General features: G+C 38.7%; 1 protein-coding gene across 3 annotated transcripts in view; it reads left to right on the forward strand.

The window, feature by feature from the left end:
* LOC135940284 (follistatin-related protein 5-like) overlaps nucleotides 1-14,959 on the forward strand; it is a 149,921-nt gene that overhangs the window by 8,711 nt on the left and 126,251 nt on the right. For 2 of the 3 annotated variants that reach the window (XM_065485133.1, XM_065485117.1), the window contains exon 2: nucleotides 12,018-12,054. The exons of the other annotated variant lie outside the window; for it this stretch is intronic. The gene's annotated coding sequence lies outside the window, so the exon portion shown is untranslated. The remainder of the gene's footprint in view (nucleotides 1-12,017; nucleotides 12,055-14,959) is intronic. 3 annotated transcript variants of the gene reach the window in all.

The following is a 14,959-nucleotide window of genomic DNA, read 5'->3' on the forward strand; positions in this document are numbered from 1 at the left end:
GCTCATCTCATGCCGATTTCTGCTATTATATGAAGAGATTTCACCCACCTTTCATTGCTTGTGGAAAATAAATAAAATGAAATAAAATTAAGTAGGAAGCTGAAACTCAGGATTGTGATAAATATTCAAGTTTACACACATTTGCAATATTTAGGAAACTGTGGGTACGCTTTGAAATTGGGTTTACAATTTTGCCCGTCGGGTGTTGTTCAAGGAAAAGTTTAAAATTCAAGTTGCAAACAAAATTTGTCCAGTTATTATCCAAAACGTTTCACTAAAATTGTTTAAAAGCTTGGAGGTCAGATTTGTTTAATTGAAAAGGTACATCAAATTGTTTTAAATTAATTTTCAGCCATTAAAACTCTAAATCGTAGATTTAAACTTTAAAATAAAATTCATCATTTTGCGCGCTAAATGTAAGAAATAGCTCAAAGTTTGTTAGCTAGAAATAAATAAAATTAAATTTTTAAGTTTCTTATATAGGTGTGTGCAAAGATTTATCAATTCGTCAAATAGTGAAAGATTACCTTTTTCTAGATATTCCAACCGTAGGAAAGTGGATTTCAAACGCCGTGAAAAAGTAAGATTGTGTGCGAAAAACTGTATTTTTGTTAAATAATATTTTGATTTCTGTATCTTTTTTGACATGCTGTTTGCAAATTTTCGTACAGCACTTGGCGATATTACAACATTGTACTGAAAATATATGTACGCGTATAAAGTATGTATATTTCCAATTCCAAATGCCCGTTTGTCAGGCGTTGTAATTAATTAAATCATGCGGATTGGTGGGAGTTCCACTAAGGTGACTCAGAACGAAGAAGAGTGCGAACCGAGGTCAGTAAGCGAACGAGGAGGAGCCAGCCCATGCTCTAGGTCGCGTCCGCTTTTCCCATTGTTCTGCCCACCATTATTAATTCCATTGCGTTCTCGTCAGTGTTCCCCGTCGAGACATTTTCTGCAGAAAGCCTTTTGCCATTGTGACGGCTGCTGCTTCCGGCATTCAATTCAAAGTAAACTAACAATTACATCTAAAAAGTAATCAGGCTATGGCTTCCAAGTCATTTAATTAAGTAAGCTAGGTATAGTAGCTCTATTCTGTGTTATGTATTTAAAGCTCAAAGCTATTTAATAATTGAAAGAACCACAAGCAAAGACGATAATTTATTTTCTATAAAAAGTAAAACCATAGAAATTTAGATTTTGTTGGTTTGCAATTTTTTTATTCAGAATTTATGGATGAAAGCTGGAACAAAATTTTTCACGTTTACTAAAATGGTGGGTATTTTGAACTGTACAAAAAGTTAAAAACAGTGTGGAGAAAAAACGGTTGATTTTAACAAACAATTAAAAAAAGAACAAGATTAAACACATTAAATTTTAAACCAAATAATGAATGAGGGTTGCGGAGCCAGCTTATAACTCATTAGAGATAAGTGGGCGCTTAAAATACCATTATTTGCTAGGATTTACAAACCGATAGTTTGCTCTTTGGATTTTGAATAAGGAAATTATCTTGAAAGGTTTAAATTTTTGAAAATGCTTTCTAAATAAAATATGGAATTCAGGTCTTTCAACCTTTAAAAAAAGAAAGTGTGTATCACGGTGATTGGCGGAATTTCAAGAGATTCCTCAAGTTTTTCTTTTTTACTGCACTTTGCTGCAGCATTACATGAAAAGTACTGCTGAATTGAGGCTCGCGAGGTATAGGAACAGCTGCCGTCCAGTACAAGAACGTGGTGTAAAATTTTTCTTTTCAATTTGTCATGCTCCGCAGAACGCCGTTAGTATATTCCCTTAGTTAATACTTTAATCCAGATAGGTCTACTCTTAGCAACAGTTAATAAAACAAAGAGACCAAGTTCACAAGTTTTCTTGGGGCTGCTTTTCATCAACCTTATGTTTGACGTGCACACCGCAGCACACCGCAAAACAATGCACACACTTTCTCTTCGTCGGAGGGAAAACATACTTGCGCGCGGAGTTGATGCCGCAAATTCCTAATTATCCCCTGATAAGCAGGCAAAAAGCAAGGGATGTGCCTGCGTGGGCGGATAAAAAGGGTTAAGGCTGTGTGTGCGGCCGCGTGCAGGGTGATCAATAATCCCGAAAGCTAGGCTAACGAAGCAAGAGTTCGGCGGCGGGGCTGCAGCTGCTGTATGCCACTTGGCGTATCACGTATCATGGCTGGCAAAAACACTCAAGACACGGCTCACTGGCGCAAGAAGTATAAAATAGAATGAATCCCGTGGCAAGAGGGCGAGCATAGAAACGCCCTCGACTCGTCGGGGTCGGGAGCACCTTCCTTCCTTCCTTCCAGCAGCAGCAGCTTGCCAATATTCCATCAAGCGTCTCCTCGTCTGGCAACGGCGGCGGCGGCTCTCTCGGCTGAAAGGAATTCAATTTTTCTTCTCGTCCGCGCGTTTCTGGCGGAGCAGCAAAAGTGCGAGCTGCTGATAAAATATGAAAAGTCTTGTTGCTAAGAATGGATTCGCCACAATAGGATTCACCGGCTATGAAAAGGATCAGGGATTATTATGCAGCCAATGGTACAAAGTGCCATCCACTCGAATAATAGAATATGCGCCCCCTGAAATTTTTTCGCTAGAACGACGTGGACGCTGCTGCTGAGGCTGATGGAAATCGATGGATTTTGGATTTGCAGGGATTATTCTCCATATTTTTTCAATGACAGCACGATCATCATTCTTGCTTGTCTGACACAACGGCCAAATGATCGTTTCAGCTTTTAATATAATGGACAGTTTCCATTTTGCTGTAACGTCGACTCAACACAAAAAAGCGTGTGATGTTTAAAATGTTGCTGTGAGCATCGATTGTCAGGGGTTATTTATAAAGGAGGTGCAAAGCCCGATGTGCGATTAACAATAAGACTCATTTGTCAACTATTTTTTCACTAGCTGTCCGCGATTCATAAAAAACTGGTTTCCTGCTCAAACTAATAGCAAATTTTTACGGAGAAAAAACATAGAAATGAACACGTGAATTTTGTCTGTTTACTGTTCACTTTTATGCCAGCCTTTTTAAAAGTGGCATTAAAAATGAGGAAATTGTTTTCCCAGCAAAATTTTTTATTTCAGGTCTGAAAAATGTGTTACAAAAGTAAATCTAAGTCCAGGTATTATAAAATTGTGGCTTATTGAATTTTTTATGTTTTAATTAAGAAAGTAGATCCCGTTGAAATTTACGAGCAGTGGTTGTTCCTTTGAATAGAAATGGTAATTAATTGAAAAGGATTCAAACTCGCATAATTGCGAATAAAAAATCCAACTAGCTCATTTAATTTTATAATTTTAGAGCAAAAGAAATAAAATATTGTTTCCTGACTTTATTAGTCTTACATGTTGATTAGGAAATTTTCCAACGTTTCTGTAAGACTTAGATATATTTTACAGCTTTCAGGAATATACTGTTTTCATATAATATATATTTCAATATAAGTAATCCTCTTACTTGAACTGCCTCTCATCAAAAGCTGACGTAAGCGGGCAATAATTACTACATCGATGATGGACACTATTAGTGCGCAAGCTATTAGCAAAGCAACCCCTGAACCCCATCATAATATAAGCCCTTTGTAGAGCCTATCGTTATACGAGAAGCTTCATATTTTTCTTTTCGAGACAAGAGAAACTGCAGAAGAAGCCTCTTTGAAGTCTGCTCGCAGCCTTCCGATTAACCATAATTTGAGGCGGAGCAGCGCCAGCCGGGCCCCAGCGCATTGATTTGTCTTCCCTTTGTAGCATTTTCAGTTCTGAATTCTTAATACTCGCCAGCGAATCTGTTGCACCGGTCTTTGTGAAGAGAAGTAGCAGTCAAGTTCCCCAACTTTGCAAACACTCGCAGGGAGAAGACGCATAAAAATTCAAAATCCACAATGCAGCCCGCAGCGACGCTCGGCAGTTGCTTTCATTTGTCAATTTCATAAACACCCCGGAAACTTTAAAGACTTGAGCTTCCCGATTTTCAGGAAGACTGTCTTTCCAAGAAGCCTTTTGAAGTTAAGGTGGCTTTAAGCTCACTTTAATCTAGCAGAAGTAAAATTTCACAGATGAAATAATCTAAATTAGAGGGTGTCTTCTTTGAAAATAGTAGATATTTCTTAATATGCTCTCAGCCTTAAAGAACAATATTCTTGGTAAAAAAAATCCCCCATTCAAACGTTTGAGGGTCAAATGTGCAGTGGCCAAAGAGGAATAATTTGTAAATTGAATTTTTACGAAACGATGATGCTTGCCTGCATTTTAGTTATGTATGTATTAATAATTAACTGTATATTACTTCTTGTTCATGAAATATAGCTTTGGGCAGAGGCATGTTTTGATGGCAATACCAGGACTCGCAATTCTAATCAGAATTTCCATTATTACTAACAAAAATTACGATATGATTTTTCTGTTTTCGATTCAAGCAAAAGTATTGAATTTTCAGGTTCAAAATCATGAATATGAACAGGGTGAGCTGCAAATGAGGTGAAAAAATCTGAAAATCATTATTCAGCCCATAAAGATGCGTGACACAGTTTTTACCTTGTAGTTTTATACAAACATGCACGACTCAACAGATATTTTCAGCCATGGCAATAATGATTCACTTTAAAGAAGCTCTATAGAGGAGCAGTGTAATTTGCTGGAAAAGGCTGATCCTTTGAAGCGACTGCGGCGCGGTCGTTAGAAGTGACGAGTGTGCAACTACTGCGTGGGTGCGTGCATGCAGCCAAGGGGGGCGATTATGCATGCAAAAATGTCGCCGTGCGCGCGACAAAGCACCCAGCAAAGGGCTGCATCGGCTGAATTAACGCCTTGTTGATTATGCAAGCACCGCTACACGTCCATACATGATCAAAGGCCTCCGTGTGAATCTATGGATGAAAAAAGTCGTGTGCACCGGCATAGAGGCAGTGTTGACGCGGCCGAGCTTAATTAACGGCGCCAAATGCGCAGCCAGCGCTCTCTTTCCACAGCGCCGACTTGTTTTGCTCTGCCTGCGCTGAATGACACGCTTGCATAGCAATGAAAATTACCTTGTGGACAAATGAATCTATACCTGGAACGGAGTCTTTTGACATTATTGAGGTCACAATAATAATTAAAAAACAAAACAACTCTTGCAAAAATTTCAAAACCTGTTCCTGATTATTTTCAAATAGGCAAATTTATTAACAGATGTGCTACACAGGTTGCATACTGTCATAATTTTGTTAGAATAAAACATAAATAGGTCAAAGAAAGATTTAAAGAGGTTTGTTGCTGCAAAACCTTCGGAAATACATGTTGCCTACGTTTTAACTGGCTGCAAAGTTAGCATGGTTATCGAATGGTGAGGACTGTATTCTTATTAGAAATCTGATATTATTTTCAAACAATGAGTTTCCCAAAAAAGCGTCCTACGCATCGTTAAATAAAGGAATATAATTCTGCCAGAGAATATGGCCAAGCATTTTAAATTTCCAAACGGATAAAAATGACAGAATGACAACTATATAGTATATTAATAGCTCAAGTTTACTCTTGAAGAACAATTTAACTTGCCTGACAGTTTCCATCTAGTTGTGTTTCCTGACGACGTAAGACTTTGAACCACTGACGATTCACATACAATTATTAAGTCAAAATTGTGTTTGCAATTGCACTGCAGCAGCCATTACCATTTTTGCAGCTCTCTCATTTATTCAAGAGTTGCGCTCAAAAAACGTTTGCACTGCTGTTATATACGGAGTCGGCCGGTTGCGCTCGCTCAGAGTAAATCTTTACTTTTCGCTTTTGAAGAGTCTTGAACTGAATTATGTATTGATTCAAACTAGGCAGTTGCTCCATGCAAAGTTGGCGCGCTTCAACCGTTCTCACGAGTCAGTTTGACTTTGTGAGAAGAGCCCAGACTTAATTAAAACTGGAAATAATTAAAAAACTTCGTTCCAATGCGAGCAAACGCGTCTGTATTTTTGCAAGTCTAATTGAGAAAGTTGGCCGGAACTGCGAATTCACCTTTAATGCAAGTTTGGTTCTATATAAGAGTATATTAAGGGGATTGTTTCCTAAATCTGAATAGTGCTTCAGTCTTGAAAAATTATATTTAATATTTAATCATGCTAAAGCGAATTTTGGACCAATTAAATAATCGATAAAATGATTTATAAAAATTAGGTCTAATTATTTTTTATTTTATTGTTTTGTCATTTTTTGCATGCAGAAGTTTTTTTGTGAATTTTAAAGAAAAGCTTGGCAGTGGTCGTTATCCGTGAAAATTTAATAATTTGGTTTAAAAAAAGGAAAAGGTCCGCGGTAACTATATTATGTTGTATTTTATTTCTAAAATAGTGATCTATTTAATAATATTACGAAAATTTAGAAGTTTTTGTGTGATCAATTTATTTCATATTTATTTATTATAATGATGTATCCATAAAAAAACTATTATTTCAGGCTTCAAGTTTGGTACTGGCTTGGTGCTTATGGAAATTTAAAAATGTTTAATTACAAAATAATACATCGATGTAGATTTAATAATCATTGCTGCGGTTACACTCAAAATTTAAAGCCTTAAACTGAAATTTCAAAAGAAATTATCCGCGAAACTGTCGCAAATAATTTAGAAGAGCTCCTAATAATTAACCCCAGACGCAAAAACATCCAAATCTGCGCCAACACCCCTTGGTGTGTTTCCCCGGCCCTTTTCTTAATCCAGTCTCGCGCAATTTGCAAGCTAATGGGCTTGAGATGATTACAAAAAGGAAGAAATTCCGTTTACGTCAGACGTCAGTGCGTGCAGCATAAGTGAAATTTGAATAGGGCCGCTCGTAAAATCCATATAATCAAGGCCGCGTCGGAGTGGATTGTGTCGAGGCGCGGGGGAGGCTGGTGAGCCGACGTATCCCCCTGCTATGCTTTTATTCAAATTCCGGCGTAATTAGCACTCGCGCGCAGGGGCCAAGGAACATTAGTTATTCGCAGGAATAATTAAGCCGCTGGCTGCTGAGAGATGAGCTCAGAGCCGAGAGAACAACGGCAGCCTAAGTTACGCATGAAATCATTGTTCTGGATTATTATTTGCCGAGACACACGTCCACTGCATACCCTCGCGTTCATCCCCGACGAATTTCACCTGAATGCAAATTAGTGTGGCGCCGAAATCGATGTTATAATAAGGCAGTATGTGCTTTAGTTGGATTGTTAGAAACCTTTTAATTTTTTTCCTGTGAGTTTAGAATCAAATTGAATACTTCCTGAAGGCACAACAAACGTTTAGGTGTAAATCTCTTGATTGATTAAATAATTTTATGAACTTAAGCGGTAAACTAATATCGACACACTTAAATGGAAGGTATATTTTTTTTCTTCTTTTTCACAAGGAAGATTGAGATAGCGAGATGACACATTTTTCACAATTGAGCAAATAGTCATTTTCAATTTGATCCTGACTATACAATATGAATGTATTATTGGAGCGCAGCCTCAGATTATTGGAAAATATTTAAATATTATAGCTCGGTTGCGAGTCGCCCGACATTTAAATGCCTGGCCGGCGGGCATTAGAGGCTGGAAGAGGCATTATGTGCAGTTTTCTCCCATCCTGTTACCACTAGTATTTACCGTTATCAGAGGAGTCTAAATGATAACAATTATTTAAAATAATTAAACAGATCTCGATAGATGCCAATGAAGGCACACGAAGTTGACAGAGTAGGACATTTTTGTAGAATTATGGATAAATTAACAGCTCGCTCCCCACCTAGGAGGCTGTGTAGTTAATTTATTCTGATAAACAGGGTAGCTGTGGAAAGGCATATATCTGGTGATTAGTGGGCAGTGGAGGGGGAGCAAGCCAGCGAATCTCTTGTCCCCCCTCCACTCGCAGTGACAGAGGCAAATTGCGCACATTCTCATCAATCCAGCTGTCTAGACGGACCATTTCGTGGGCGCTAACCCCCCCCCCCCCCCCAAACTACCTAAACAAATCCACTGAAAATAAGCCCAAAAGGATACGAATCAAATTCTCGCTTGCGCTAGCCTAATAGTTGTGAGATTCATTTACACTTCATGCTTTTCTTAAACAATTTGAAACAAGAAAAATTAGTCTGATATATTCAAGATATAATTTAAACCAGGCTTGATCCTCGTTGTCAAAAGAAATTCGTCGTTTTTATTCCTCCGACCAGTTTCGTCTGGTTTTAATTATATTGAACATGAAAACAACCTCGAGTGGTCGCATTTTTCAAATATAGTCTGGTATAGTCTAAATTGGCCGAACCTAGCTTTTAATATTAAAATGATACATGATTTTGTAACATTTAGCATTAGAATAAATTTGTTTAACTACTGTTCTTGAACACTACTAAAGTAAAAGCTGCCAAAATTTCTGGATATTATAATTTTTAGAGTAGTTTTGGACAGTGCCTTCTGGATAGGAAAAGGTCTAAACTAGTACTAAACTTCCAAAAATATATCGACTTATACTCCTAAAATATTTATATAAAAAGAACTCATTCATGCACATTATAATGTAAGAAGCTTTTGTTCGATGTCATTATGATTCCAGAAATAAACAAGGATGCGACGCAGATAATAGAAACCCTCTATTTATATTTTCCCATCCTTGTGTGCTGGAGAGGAAAAATCCTCCTCTTAAATGCAATAGAGGCAATCACGGTCTTTTTTAAGACTCAGCAGCGCGGTTATTCGAGAGGTTGCGCGAGAGCTGAATGGGCGCGGTGAGCCACAGAAAGGCAGGCCGGTCGACAATAAAGTGCACAATATCAGCATGCATGCCATCGAGCAAAGCACCCTCCTTAAACACCATACCTGTGTTGTTGTTGCAACAATATCTCGTGCCGGCCTCTAATCCAATTAGCGCAAGTGCTTCGACTCAAAACACTGCTGCTGCACCGCCAGAGTTCGCTGCATGTAAATAATTAGCATCTCGCCACCGCAGAGAGGCTTGCCAGCTGTTTACGTGCGAGAGGCGAAAAAACAGCAGAGGCGAAGCCCTCCGGCAGCCTCATTTGAATATGCTTATTTCTATTAACTGCGGCATTATGCTCGCACTATGCGCATATTTAATTAGGCCCGGGCATGGGGCGCAAAGACTGTTAATGATGATATTTCGGCTTCAGGATCGATCCCCATAAGCTAAACCCTAAAGTTATGAAGTTTTTTTTAGTAAAATGTGTTGTGTTTGCAGGGATATATTAAAATAAAAAATAATATCAAAATTTCAAGTCTCGATAATAATATAGGAGCCATTTTCGGATGTATATATTCGAGAAAAGTGGTTGCAACGTTTTCCAAAGGTGAGAGGATTGCTTCCTTATTTTATTTCACAACAAAGATTTTCCCCAAAAAAGTGTCAAAAGATCTCAATGATAGAAATCGAAATCTGCCAAGAAATATGGTCAAGGTGCCACAAATAATTTAAGAAAATCGGCAAAACTGGTATTATTTGAAATCGAAGAAAATATATATAGTTGTTTTATACCTTAAACACTGATGCAAAACTTTATAGACCCCTGCTGTATATCTTAAGAAAAGCTTTTAATTTTATGATGGGGGAGCTTTTAAGTTCGACATAGCTCGACACGTTCATTTGCGGAACCATAAACGAATTTCGCCGTCACTCACCGATAACCAACATACAAAACGGCTAATAAAGAAATTTGCATAAGTAAGGCCGAAAATAAAGCAAGAGACGTGTCCACCACATGTACTACTTAAAATTCAGGCCACTGCTAATCAAGCCAAATTGAAATGCGTGGGCATAAAGCCTTTTGTTTCACATATAAATGTTGTATTTTTGCTTAATGTGAACGAGAGGCCGTGCCTGTGTTTGCAGCGTGGCTGAGGAAATCGTGTTAAGAGACAACTTCTGCATACCTTTGGCGAAAAAAGGGCCGCGCGCAGCAGCTTTTTCCGCTCTCTGGAATCTGCGCGCGTCATGCCTGACAATTTGGCCGCTGCTGTTTTATTTATAAGCCACCCGGTGATGAGACTGAATCTAAATTTCAAATGAATGAGTTTCTCCATCTTCTTCTTCCTGCACCTCTTCTTCTTCTTTGCAGAAATATTTTCGCTGAGTTATTTTGCATGAGTAATCCGGTCTGCGCGCACCTTTTGATGCAAATGTGTGTCTCTGAAAATTTTGCGCTTGAAGATTAAAAGCTCTTCTTTCTGCCTGGCACACGCACAAGAAACAATCCCTAGCTTTGCAAACGCGTTTATTGCAGAAAGGGTGAAAATATGCAAATTTGGCAAGAACGCGTTCGTGCCATCGATTTTCTCCGAGTTGCGTTTGACAAGAGGAATTAGACCATTTCCTTGAACGTGCGAGGAGGGAAATTAAGAAAGTTGGATTAATTATAACTAAATAATAATATTATGCTCGAGATTAATTTTGCAGAGTTTTGCTCATTAAAATACTCTCTGCGCGTTGCAAAGTAAAAGGGATAATTAACAAGAATTCTGTAAATATTCTGCGATTTTTTTAGAGGTGAGGTGCGTATATTATACTAAATCCCTTTGATGTCGTAATATTCGTCGTAATTCAAGAGAATTTTTTAAGTATGTTCATGTAAATAATCTAAAATGATCGATGTTCTCTCAGACTGTTCGAACACACTCGTTCACATTCGGACTCCCATTGTTGGACGCAACCGCATTTTCTAGTTAAATGATTCAAATTCCAAGCATTTTTTAAAATTTTTATCGATCGATTTTGGCTTTAACTGAAGTCTTGGGGAATAGTATATGCATATTGGCAACAAGGATTTTCTATAATTTCGCAGCATAAACCCTTTTTTAATTAATTTCAAAATTAACTCTCTATCTATCGATGAACAGTATTTTGGTGCATGCGAATTATTTGCAGTTGTTTGGACAAAGGAATTAATGATAATCCTGGAACCTTTTTTAATTCCGGTAATTCCAAAAACAATTCCCCCTTCACGTTTGAGGCAGAATTTTCATTCATTGAAACAAGTGTCTTGATTATTTAAAGCAATTCCAGAGGCGTTCCACGCTTAAGAGCGAGCTCCAGGAAGCTAATTGCCAAATTAAAAATTCACCTCGCAGCGCGTAAAAGCAGGCGAATTCGCGGCCCTTTCACGCTGCGCACACTTAACCACAATAGGTGTTGACCAACTTTGCCGTACACATGCATCTCTTTTCGTGTCACGACGGCTGGAACAAAACAACACAAATACAAACCGCAAGGCTTGCAAACACAAACTTTGCCTCGCTTGCAAGTCGACGCGAAGAGCCACACAATGGCTGCTGCTGCTGCTGCTGCTGCTCTTTCTCCTTTGATAAAGATTTTATTATGCCGTGCACACAGGCCCCGAATAAAACTACTTGGCCGTCCCCTGCCCTGCTTCGCCTGCAATTTATGCAGCACAACTTGCTTGTTATACTCTCGGTCGTTATCATTATCAGCCTGTGCAGCAGCAGCTGCTGCCAAATAAATAGCCATTTTCTTTCTTCCTCTTCCTGCTGCCGGACTAGAAAAGCAGTTTTAATCTGTTCATAAAATACGCGTTTATCTGGCTTTTATCTCCGGCCTCAGCAGGGAAGAACAAGTTTTGATGCTTCTTCTCTCGAATTCCGCAGGTTTCTGAGCTTGTCATGAAAGGAGAAATACTGTCATTAAAATTCTAGGTGGAAAGGGAGGGGTGTAAAATATGATTAAAGTAAAAGGACAAAGAACACGGTACGTGCATAAATTTCAGCAGAGTCAAGATACAAAAGTGTCGACTTTCACTGCAATTTTTGGATTTTTCAAATATTTGGAATCAAAACTATCAAGAGATTACAAATTAACTTAACACAAGAGTCATTTCATCTCAAATTTAAGAAAATATCCGTACTAGTAAATTTAACCACCGTTTTGGGTTAACTTGGGTAACAAAGCCAAAATTGATTTTTTGAGTAGAATGCAAGCAAAGTTTTGTGCTCTTTTCTTATGGCGAGCTATATGCGTTGATAACTTATTCATCTCTTGTCTTGTTTCAGAAAACGGTTCCTGGATTTTCCTGTGCCTGAAAAATTCGTGAGTTCTTCTCCTGATTTTTAATATTTCAGGAATTTTCCAGTCACTTTATTAAACTTAAATATAAATAAAATTTTCAGTAGGATTGATCGTTGATTCCGATCATGGAACTAAAAATACACATATTTAATCCTCATCAATATATTTTTTCCACGCGAAAAAAATTACCGTAACTGAATTTTTCTCTAAAAATATGATAGAAAAAATTAACGGGACAAATCAACATAATTAAATTTTAATTGCAGCCATTAAATTTAGGCGAAGATTCAACAACACTATGCAAGAATTTAATGACGGCACTAATGACGCAACCAGCTCTTTTCTTTGTCCTTTTGCAACTCGTTCAACTTCCCTTCAGTATCACATAATCTGATATCCTTTGTTCCAACGCCATTTTTGATTCAGCAGCTTCAGAGGAGAGATGTTCTTTATCATTTCTCGCGCGCCCTTCGTGTCTTTTAACTGCGCGTTATAGCCGGGTTTATGTTTCTCGAGACGCAACGGCGGGTCTGAATTTTTTCCTCGGCGAGCGAAGACGGCAGAGCGAAATTTGCCGAGAGCGTCGGCCAAATTTATGGCGTTTGTCTGTACGCCCGCTTTTCGGATGTATAAATAGGTTAGTGCTGGAGCACGCGAGGGCTTCTCCCATTTTCCTCGGGCCATTCATCTCATCCCCACGCTGACGAATAGCCCCATTGGATTCGCCAAAACTGTAAATCCTCATTTGCACGGCCGCCGGCGCGCCGGCAAGAATCGCATCCATGCAATTTTGATGGCGAGTGAATTATTTTTGCTGAAGCATGAACGGCTATTTTGCGTCCGAACGAGCCCGCTCAGGGCGCGAAATTAAAGTTATGGCTGTAGAAAATGTCCATAACAGGAAAACGCGTGGATGAAATTGCCTCATATGAATAGTATAAAATCCAGTGGCAGATCGTATGAAAAATATCAGCAAGTTTGCTGTTCAAAAAGGTGTTTTTACACATGCAAGGGACAATTTAACGTGTCATCGTACTAAATGGGGTGCAATTTACTTTAAAACTTCAAATAAACATGAATTACTCAATTTTATGACCTTTTGAGCTTTTAAAACCATATTTGGAGCCAAAAAACTTCTAAATTATCTTGTGAAGGCTGCAAACCAAATTCGTCTTTATAATATTTAACGTTCAACCATTAACGGTTAAAAAACACTAACAACAACAATTCAAGGTAATTTCCCTTCAATAGATTTACTTGACAATCTCTGCACTCAAGAGCCAGGCACAGATTAAATTTTCCAACTTCAATCGTTAAATTTCTCAGAATGTACAGTAGAAGTCTGGTTTCCTCTAGAATCAGCTGCAGCCCATTAGGTTTTATATCCTAGAATTTGTCGTTAAGGTGTCGTGAGATGGGTTCTGCCAAAGTTGTGAATGGAACTTGTTTGAATTAAATTACTCAGATTGCAGCACAAGCGGAAAATTATATTCGAGTTGGAATCCCGGCAAATCCGCTCGTTAGTGCCTATTGTTTTCGGACCAATTCGGCGAGAGTGGCGAGAGAGAGAGGAAGGGAAAGGAACCGCGCGCCAGCCAGATAAAATCTTAATGCGGCCCATTCGTCACCTGCATCCCGCTTTTATTGCCTTTTTTGCGTCTACCAACCGAGCGAGCGACCGTGTGCGGCAGGGAGACGCGCGCCGAACAAAAGCGAGAATAATATCAACTGTCTGTCTGTCTGATGTTATACACGCCACTTTTAACTTTTAATGGCTGCTGTTGTGCCTTCATTATCTCCCAGAGTGGCAATTTTTAAGCGCTCGTCGCGTCCACGCTCGCTTGCCGCATTCATTACGTTTCCATAATTTATGGACGCCGGATGCAAAATTCAGAGACGGGCGCAAAAGAGAGTGAAACGTCGCTCCTCGCGGGTAACCGGACCGGCCTTATGCAAATTGTTTGAGAGCTTTATAAAGTGCCGAGGACTTTTCAGCCTTTCGTATCGGAGCCGACAGATAGAATTTTCAGTGCATTTTGCATTATTCAAACACATTTAGATCGTGAAAGTATTTTTTTGCAAACCACACAGAAATAGGAAGGTTAAAATAATCCAAAGCAAGTTGTGTTTTGTGACTTCCTGGTCATAGACAGGCAAGATAGCGAACTATTCACTTAAAAAAGTTAAATATTCTGATTTTTCCATTTTTTCCCCACATTTTTCTTTTTTTATAGAATAAATTAATAAATAATTCAAAAACTGACTATCTGTAGACTTTTATATATATTGAAGTCTCTCTTAGTGAACGTTTGATAATATCATATGTCATTTGTACAATTTTTGTGTTTTGTCAATATTTTATTCACAAAAATAAATAAAACACATTTTTGGTTCATTTTGATGTCAATAAAAATGAGTAGGAAGTTTATGCTCTCGATCTTCTGAATCCATCCGATTTAGACGATGTTATAGTGACGATCCTAATTCTTTTTTTCTGAGAGAAAAAAGAAGAAGCCAAGGTTAACAAGCGAGTTTCCAACCACCAGAGTCGATTTTCTGAATCTTGTTATCTGGCAAAGCAGTTTTCTCGCAGCACTTCCGAAACGTCAAAATATGAAAGAAAGAGGCCTGGAGGAAAACCCCTCCGCACACCCTAAAGGCCGATTTTATGGGGTCGGCAAAGCATCGGCGTTCGCATACAGGCACTTGCCAGGGAGAGGGAGCCTCTTTTTTTACGAATATCAGCACAAGGCAGTTCCAATCGAGGGTTCCCCTGAGAGCGTCGGACAAAAATGCAATCCATTTGCACGCCGCTTATTCGTCTAAGGGGAGCGAGTACGCATTTCTTGTCCATAGCCGGATCGAGAGTCGATTCATTGGCCGCGCCGAAATTTCACGGTTCTCCTCATCAGCAAGTCTGCAGGGG

This window comes from Cloeon dipterum, chromosome 1, assembly GCF_949628265.1.
Source record: "Cloeon dipterum chromosome 1, ieCloDipt1.1, whole genome shotgun sequence".
Lineage (NCBI taxonomy): Eukaryota > Metazoa > Arthropoda > Insecta > Ephemeroptera > Baetidae > Cloeon > Cloeon dipterum.